Consider the following 8,522-nt stretch of genomic DNA (forward strand, 5'->3'; position numbering starts at 1 on the left):
ACTACATATCAACAATAACTGACAAAAGGAGTTTCCTATTTATTCCCTGATTACCTTTGATTTACCTAAGCTTTTCAAAAAATTTTCCTATTTTCCCCAAACATTCTCCCATAATAATTTCCGAATTTTCCTAATTTACTTGGGTTGACCTTTAAAATCTCAATATTCACTTTCACTACTACTATACTATGATGATACTCAAGTACCCGATGTGTGAGACCAGAATACGCACGTTGACATCACAATAATTTCTATCATCATTCACGGAATTACAGAATGCAAAAAAATTATCCAGCACTTAGAATCAGTTGTTTTTCACCTATGCTAGTTTCATCTACTAATTTTTATTCTACCGTTAAACCTTTAATTTGTCAATAATCAATTTCAATATAAAGTTTTAGAATACTTTCAACTTGAGCTTCAATGATACCTAACTTTATCTTTAAGCACTTCAAAAGATTTTCATTTTAATGGATTTACTGAACTTTATAACTTCCTTATTTCATCTACAATTATTCAAACTCCAGAAAAATTGGAGTAGCAACTATAAATTATCCATTCAACTCCAAACCCAAAATATTGTCAGTTAACACGTTCACAGAATGAATTATTAGGTATCGACTCAGAAAAATTAATCTTAACTAATTAGAATGAGTTAGAAAATTTTATTTTGTTTTTTAAATTTGAATTTCAGAGATATAGAATGCTCTGAAGCAGAGTGGCGCAGTTGTGTGCCTGACCTTTTTAAAAGATGATGAAGAAGATAATTTTGAATGAAATTTAGAATTTAGAAATAGGTAGACACATCCAGAAAATACCTGAGTCTATACCTAATTCATGCAGGTGAACGGGCTAGAGTCAAGAAAACTTCAATTAATCTTGCCATGCCTGATTTAATAGGTTTATACTATAGAATAACACTACAATTTGAAATAATTGAAAAATACAAGCAGCTTCAATAAACATTGGCAACTAAAAGCGAGCAACAGAAACAACAATTTCATGTTACTTTGTTGACATTCTTCATCTGATTTGGGGGCGCATTACTATCCTTTGTTTAGATAGCAATACGTCACAAAACCAAACAATATCAGTCATAGAATAACAAATTAATTTCAACATGAAATCACTCAAGAAAGAAAAGCCCGTTGAACCCAAATTTCGTTGATAGTAACCCATATAACCCATTTCATAATAATTTTGAATCCCAACTTTTGATTGAAATTCTCGAATGAACCTTTGTTTCACTACACTGCACTTTCGTTGATCTGTACATTGCTTTATCGTCGGGGTTACAGTACCTTGTTTTTGGCGATGAACTTTTACTGGTTGAATTTGGCTAGACGGCGACGTCCTCTTATGTTCCTAGACCTGTCTTCTGAACAGGTGTCTTGAAGCGGTGTTACATAAAGTTGCGGAACCAAAGGGGTGGTACATGAAGTTGGTTTGGGGACACACATGAACCGCTTAGCGGTTATTTGAAGAAACAATTATTCGTACATGATGAAGAAACACAATTAAACTTTTCAGGACATGGCACTACTAGAAAATTTAAACTTTAATAGAAATAAAACTAGCTCCCACATCAACTAATGTTATAAACTTGTGAACTTGCCCAAAAAGGGCGAAACATAATGACTACATCTTTACTCTCGCAGTGCTCCTAGCAAAGTGTCCTCTGAAACGTAATCTGGTCTCCCAGCTGGGGAATTGCCCCACTACTGTATTTAGAAACAGGTCTCCTATTGGGCGAAGGGAATCAATTCGACCAATCGTCACGTGGCTTCTAGAGCCTTAGGACCAAATAGTAACTGCAAAATCGGTAGTTTGTTATAATTTCAATGCTGGTGTTTTCCAGCTTATTGCACTCCATGTCGCGACAGGAAGGCTACATTTTAGAGATAATTCCATAATCTACATTCCTCAACGACTCAGAGCCACAATTTTTAAATATCTATCCTGGGAAACTCGAAGTCATGGCCATTCATAATAGATAGAGAAAAAATAATTTATTTCGCTAACTCACAATAATGGCTCTAGTCTATTGCGTATTAAATTTACTATTATAACTTGGGAAAAGGCCTGAATTAAAAATAGTGCTCGGCACACTGTACTCAACAGAAGCAGGATTGATTGCTGAAATGTAATGTGACACGATTAAATACTTCGAAACGGATGGATTTACGGAGTTGGAATATAACGTTTCTTGACATGATTTGAAGGTCCATTAGTGTTGAAGAGTTTGAGAGCGTCAAGGGAATCAGATGCAAAAAGCAGTTTAAAATACTCAGGAGTAAACGGTAGAGTTTCACCTTTCCACTGTGGCAACCACCGTATTTCTGTATTCAGAATAGGAATAGGAGTAGGAGATTTTCTCGGTAAGATCTTTCTACTTGGATATACTCATTTGTCATTTTAGATATAAGTGTTGATAAGCTTATATGCACCATTCCATGGAGTACAATATTTTAAGTTGTTCAGACAATGATTTTGTTGAGAAGTTTGAAAAAAAATATTTAAATTCTGTTGAAAAGTTCGTAAATTTATTCGATCGAATAGATTAATGAATAGATGAGTTTATGTTCAGATAAGAGTTGCTTCTCTGAATTTAAACGATTTGAAACCTGGAATGAGCTAAAGCATGAACATCCAAAATTATTGTTCCCTGTATCGAGGATATGGCTGAATCTAACATGACTTGCAATGGGAGTAATGGAGGGATGATGATGCTGACGATGCTGCTGCTGATGAGAGAATTATCCGAATGATAGAAGTTTATGAAGTTTGATCCAGAATTATAAGACCAGATTGAGTTTGGAATGCCTCAATCACTTGAACATGAAATGAAAATTGTTTATCCAAAATAATTATTGGAAAATTGATTCGATCTGGGGAACTCCGGCACTAATCATTTTCATTTGAAGCAGAATCAATATATCCAATGGTACAGAGCACTGAGCAGAGTTTGTGAAAAATACAACACATGCGAGCTTTCAGCAGTATTTCAAGTCTCTTTGAATTACGATCACTGTCATATCGCCGGAAATGCGGCGTCAGGCTTGACACACCAGCAACATAAAAAACTAATCCCGTGTTAAAGTTGATAGAAATTCTGCTGGTGGTCGATCACACATCACTATCCACATTAATTATATGGTATATGGACATCTACCTATATCGATGTGATATGTCGATATCTTGTTGTTGATATATCGATATACACGGGTCGATACCTCCATATTGTTCTATCATGATGAAGCTTTCAATAGTGCGCGCACCATATTGAACATTGAATCATGGAAGGCTATGTAAATCACTTGCATAAACCTCCATAATCACTGCGGTAAAGCTGTCTGTCTACGAATTGATTCAGCGGCTAGTGTTGGCTGTTGGTCCTATATTGGCGCTCCGGTGTGTTCATTAGCTGGGCTGGCAGCATCCCTCCCAACACGTTCAATAATATTATTGTAAAAGCCGACAACGCCACATTTTGATGAATAGATCAGGTTGGCTGCGCCACCATGAAAAGGCTGACTAAAATTTGGGGTAGCTGATGGAGTACGGTAGTGTTTCGCAGATAATACTATTGAAAAGGAAAAGGTATTATGGAAGTTATTATTTTCATTTGTTGTGGTTTTGTTGCAAAGCAGTATTGGAAGAAATTCTTGTGCGATATTCCTGTGGATTACTGCGTGTAGATATCTGTAGTATTCAACATTCAAGATCATAAAGAATGAAATTATTTTATTATTGAATTTATTGTCTTCTTGATTCTTTCTCAAATAGGCCTATACATTGTTAAGCACAGCCTTTATTTCAAATGGTACGAAAATTTAAATTTTCCATGTTTAACTTTTTTTACTGACTTCAAACTCTATACTCTTATAATAGACTCTAGAACCTAATTTCTTGGATTGTCAATCGTATCCAGTCAACTAGTAGTTCAAGTTTCAACTTTCTCGTTCAAACAATAATACAGTACTATTATTTGATCATTTAGTTCATGGCGATCATTTTAGCGGAAACATATCAATAAAACCAACAACTGACTGGATTGACTGAACTAGAAATATTCTCTTGAAGGCATACTTGAGAATAGGATAATCCACTTGGGCTAATCGCATAAATTGCGACACGATATGACATGACGTGACCCAAGTCTGTTAGATGACTTAATATCATAATATGATCATTATGATGTTCACATGTACTAGCTTCGACTGAATATCCTATTATATTAAGCGAGCAATATTTCTGTATTTATTTATATAGTTGGCTATGATGTTATTCATTTGAGTATTCCAAATTCCATTTTTCATGAAATTGGTTATCAATCATATCATGCTTGTAAAGAAATTCAATATTTATGGAAGAAAATTTGTTAGTGATACTTCATACTTGATGAAACATTGATTGATAGATTCAGATTTGGAGAATATTGTGTTTATAAAGTATTTGAATATTTATTGTAGAATACTGTTGTTAGAGATGAAGAAACTGAAGAAGATGTCATTGGATAATATTGTACAATTTATTCCGAGAAGATAATTCATTTACACATCATTTGCTTATCAACGGGATTGAATTATTCAAATTTCACGTTTGAGCAAACGTTATCTTTCTCTATTCCAAATGAGCGTCTACTTGGCACTTCCATCAGTAATCTTTCCATTTTCACTCTGAAAAAATCTGGTGTGGCGCACTCACACAACTTTCCATGCCGTTATGAAAATTGATCACCTGACGCTAGTGTTCCCGCGCATCTCAAGTCTACTATTCAAAGATCTGCCAGCTGGTGACAGGACAATAGCGCTGGAGACACTCTGCTATCTCTTCATAGTCAATAAATTATCATTCATAAACAGTTGCCAACAGTTTGCATTATTAAATAAACACATTTTCTCGAATTTCGAGCTTATTTTCAATTTTAGGTGGAAAAAAAAAGTAAATTCGTATGGCTTTGTTGGTGGGGAGTCCCTTGCGGGAAGGTTCCACCGCCTGAATATATAATTTGAGCCGTCAATGGGCCTTACGACTGTCATACTTCAGCCGGGACCGACAGTTTAACGTGCCCATCCGATAACACGGGAGTGATCTGGTTAAAAAACTTTTGGTTGTGAGAGGGTTTGAACCCGGGATCTCTATGCTGCTACGCAAGCACTCTATCCACTAGACCACAGATCTTAGGTGGAAATGTCACTGAACATTAATTGTAGATATTTCTATGCTCAATCTTTCCCACTTGAAATTTTTTGTTTAAATTGTATCTGAAGAATTGGGAATTCAAAATCACACTTTGCATTGATAGGGCGGAGCTCCTGAAATTTTTACATATAGGGGACTTGCGCCACTTGATAGACCTTATCAATGACTATTTGAGGTATAAATTTGATCAAAATCGTTGAAGCCGTTTTCGAGAAAATCGCGAAAAACCCTGTTTTTGACAATATTTTCGCCATTTTAGCCGCCATCTTGAATTGGATTTGTTCGAAATTGTTCGTGTCGGATCTTTATAGGGGAAGGACCTCAAGTTCCAAATTTTAAGTCATTCGGTTAATTGGGAGATGAGATATCGTGTACACAGACGCACATACACTCACACACACACACACACACACACACACACACACACACACACACACACACACACACACCACACACACACACACACACACACACACACACACACACACCACACACCACACACACACACACACACACACCACACACACACACACACACACACACACACCACACACACACACACACACACACACACACCTGATATATGAGCAGGTAAGGACAGAGAATAAATACCTCGATCTGACCCCACTCACTACATCCACTTAGACCTGTTCCAAAATCCAGCTCACTTCAATTATTTCACTGATCGTATTCGATCGGTTCTTGATAATATAGAACGTATCAGACACAATAATTGACAGGCTTAAGAAATAATCGAACTCAGAAGACGAATTAACAAAATTGAAATATATTATAATAAAATATATGATCACACAGTGCAGATTCAGAATTTGATTTACAGATTGATAATAATTTAGCATTAACCAAGGAGTTAAAAATGTTCTTGTGCTTGCATGACACCATGCATGATTCGACAGAATTTTACAATTGATAAAATTTAACAGTTTGTGAAAAAATGGTGAAAATAAATTATAAAATATTTTAAAAAATGCTCGGGGTCATGGTTCTGGCAGTGGAGGATAGTCAATCAACTACAAGTTCTTATAAATTCTATATTGAATAAATTCTAGGCTCTTAATGATTAATAAGCGCTTGTCGGCGTGGCCAATAATTTAACGAAGAAAAATTCATATTTTCTGCACTGTAATATTTTCGAAGCGTAGATTGGGGCCCCTTTAAACTTATAACTCACGTGAAACTCCTTGACACACACACACACACACACACACACACACACACCACACACACCACACACCACACACACACACACCACACACACACCACACACACACACCACACACACAACACACACACACACACACACACACACACAAACACACTCACACAGACCAATACCCAAGAACCACATTTTTGGACTCAGGGGACCTTGAAACGTATAGAAATTTAGAAATTTGGGTACCTTAATTTTTTTTGGAAAGCAATACTTTCCTTACCTATGGTGATAGGGCAAGGAAAGTAAAAAACGCTTTTGAAACAAATGACTGAATCTGTTCAGCACTAGGATGATTACATGTCAATTTTTTCTCATTCACCCCATCAATACAAACCTATAATCCTTTTATAAAATAACTTCTATAAATAAACTCATTCTATAAATATCTACTTCAATAGGATACTGTTTCATATTACCAAGAGTTTATCACCTTTATAGGTGATAAAATAGAGAGAGTAGGGTTGTGTTTGTTCGTGTGTTCGTTTGTTCGTTTGTTCGCATCTAAACATGTCAACTTGTGGATTGCGTACCGGAAAAACGGGAATAATTTAGATCTCCAAATTTTGCACATGGATTCTAAAAATATCAATCTCGTGCACCTGGAAGCCCAAATTTTAATTCTCCTTCTAGATTTTTCAGAATAATTGTTGATTTTCATTGATTCGATTTCATTAAAAAATCACCAAATCATATGGTCGAAATTAAAAAAGGAACATCTGTTTCTAAATTGCTTTCTACCTGAAAAACATAGTTTTGAAACTTCGTTTTCCTGATGCAATCAATGTTTAGGCCTACACGTGGCATGTATTATTGATTTTTCAGCTGGAACAATTTTTGATACAAATGCTAAATAAACGTCTACAGTTTCATCAATGCTGTATCGGCAATATGAAAACGCATGCAGTTAATATGTCTTTCAATGAAGGTGTTGTTATTCACATGAAGAAATTATATTCTTCCATTTTTATTTAATTGAAATTTCAAAATTATTTGAGCCCTGATAGAATGACTGACTCACTGTACATAGGTCTATTTTGAATTCTTCTAAATTCCATTACGTCAAGTTTTAAGAAAGACCCTTGCGAAGCACGGGTTACCTGCTAGATTCACAACATAATTATCCAACCTAAACTTGGCTGTAACGTCATTGTCGAATTCCATCAATAATTTCAAACAGCTGATCATGCGTTCCTATTTCGAACGGCTGATCATGTGTACAATTTAAAAATTTGCTTCGCTTACCATATGAAGCCAGGCAAAACGATTGGAGCATTGAGCGTCAGGGTTTCAAAACTAGGTCATGCTAGCTTTGCAAAAAGAAGAGAAAAGAAAATAGAGAAAGAGGAAATGAGAGAGTGAAAGAGAGAAAGGGAAAAAGAGAGAAAACAGGAAAGAGAAAAGAGAGAGAAAACAAGAAAACTAAAATGAGAAACAAAAAGAGAAGAGAAAGAAATGAAGAGAGAGAGAAAGATATAGAGAAACAGAAAGAGAAAAAGAAGGTGATGGAGAAATAGATATAGAAGAAGGAAGAAAGTATTTTAGAAAGAGAATGGCAGTAAAAAGAGTGAAAGAGAAAGGGGAAGAGGAAAAGAAAAAGAAAAAAAAGAAGAAGAGAGAGAAGAAAAGGAAGAAAAGAAAAGAGAGAGGGTGAGAGGAAAAAAGGAAAAGGATGAGATGGAATGGAAAAAAAAGAAAGAGGGGGAAAACTAGAAAACTAAAATGAGGAACAAAAAGAGAAGAGAAAGAGAATGAAATAGGGAAAGAGGATGAGAATGAAATGGAGAAAGATAAAGATATAGGGAATGAAAAAGGAATAGAGGGAGAGGAGGGAATAGAAAAATGGAAAAAGACAGATAGATAAAGAGGAAGAAAAATAGATCGAAAAAGAGAAGGAGTATGAGAGAGAAATAAATAGGAAAAGTGAAAAAGGAAGAGAAGGTGATGGAGAAATAGTGATAGAAAAAGGAAGAAACAATTTGAGAAAAAGGAAGGCGGAAGAGATAGAGAAAAGGAAAGGGAGAGAGAAATAGGAAGAGAAAGAGATAAAAAAAGAAAAAGAAGATGAAGAATAAGGAAAAAAGAA

The 8,522-nt window shown here is 35.4% G+C and overlaps 1 protein-coding gene across 5 annotated transcripts in view; it reads left to right on the forward strand.

Moving 5' to 3' along the window:
- LOC111054487 (voltage-dependent calcium channel type A subunit alpha-1) overlaps positions 1-8,522 on the forward strand; it is a 1,036,091-nt gene that overhangs the window by 473,511 nt on the left and 554,058 nt on the right. The window lies entirely within an intron of this gene.

Source organism: Nilaparvata lugens, chromosome 7, assembly GCF_014356525.2.
Source record: "Nilaparvata lugens isolate BPH chromosome 7, ASM1435652v1, whole genome shotgun sequence".
Classification (NCBI taxonomy): domain Eukaryota; kingdom Metazoa; phylum Arthropoda; class Insecta; order Hemiptera; family Delphacidae; genus Nilaparvata; species Nilaparvata lugens.